The following is a 1198-nucleotide window of genomic DNA, read 5'->3' as shown; positions in this document are numbered from 1 at the left end:
AGGAATGTTCAAAAATTACTGTACTTGGTAATCAAACCCTTGCAAATCTTAAAACCATTGCTCACTGACACAATAGAACAGGCTACACAGATCAGGTTTACAAGCAAATAAATAGCTCATCTACAAATTAGGTTATGACTGTCATTCATATACATATAACTAAAAATTGTGCACTAAAGTAAATATAAAGATCAGTATAAAAGTATAGGGTCAAAAATAATTATGGAAGCTTCTTTAGTGACAGGATCATCTTAATTACAGCCATTACCAGTTCAGTTTAATCAAAAGACATTAGTTACTGCTCTGACATGTGGGAGCTCTGCAAAACAAACACAAGTGAGCAGAACTCTATCCCTTCCATTCCTCCTATCGTCTCTGATAGGCTTGAGTATTTGCTGGTAACAGAAACCTTACAGAGAACAGAATGAGTCGAGGCTCACTTTCATAATACAAAATAAGTGGATGTTAAGGGGAAAATAGTCCTTTCATATGAATTGAAAGAGAGGAACTTGAAATCATGGAGAAATCACAAAACAGAAATTCTCAAAGCAGAACTGCATGTTAAAGAAGAGAGTCCTCAAATCTATTTTACTCCTGTAGTCACACAGCTCTGCTCAAGAAACGAATCCCTTTATATGCAGTTTATAAGGAGACAGGATGAGCTGCTGAGGGGAGACTTCTGAGGACCATGTTCTCATCTGAAGAATCAGGGTCACTCCCACCTCTAAAATTAAAAAGACCATGACACTGGAATTTCCCTGTCATTCCTAATAAACCCTCAAGGTAACATGCATTCCGTCACATTTCAAGTGTCTCCTTCACACTTTAAGTGAAGTTTTACTATGGATTTTCTATGGATTTCAGAAAACAGATGTTGAAAAATATTCATCAGGACTCTACCTTTTTAGACAGAGCATTCAAAAGAAGCACTGGTACTTATTTCATTGTGTCACATAGTGAACATGGTTGTGACTTCTCTTGTGTATTAAATCTTACCTATTCTGGTATTTAAGTACAACATAGTCGTAGCGACAATAATAAAAAAGGATGTAGGTGGAAGAAGGAAAGACGGGGAGGATTTTTGCTCTGTCAGTTTCTTTATACAGTTTACAGCTCATTTTATCCACTGCTTTAATCCCAAATCATTTCCAGCACTTGTAGCAATCAGGCTACCTGAACTGAGTTTAATGAGCATTCC

General features: G+C 36.6%; 1 protein-coding gene across 3 annotated transcripts in view; it reads right to left on the bottom strand.

The window, feature by feature from the left end:
* NFIB (nuclear factor I B) overlaps positions 1 to 1198 on the bottom strand; it is a 271990-nt gene that overhangs the window by 37267 nt on the left and 233525 nt on the right. The gene's annotated exons all lie outside the window — the stretch shown is intronic.

This window comes from Egretta garzetta, unplaced genomic scaffold (genome assembly GCF_000687185.1).
Source record: "Egretta garzetta isolate BGI_Z169 unplaced genomic scaffold, ASM68718v1 scaffold175, whole genome shotgun sequence".
Classification (NCBI taxonomy): Eukaryota; Metazoa; Chordata; class Aves; order Pelecaniformes; family Ardeidae; genus Egretta; species Egretta garzetta.
This window is presented reverse-complemented; position numbering and strand designations above follow the sequence as displayed.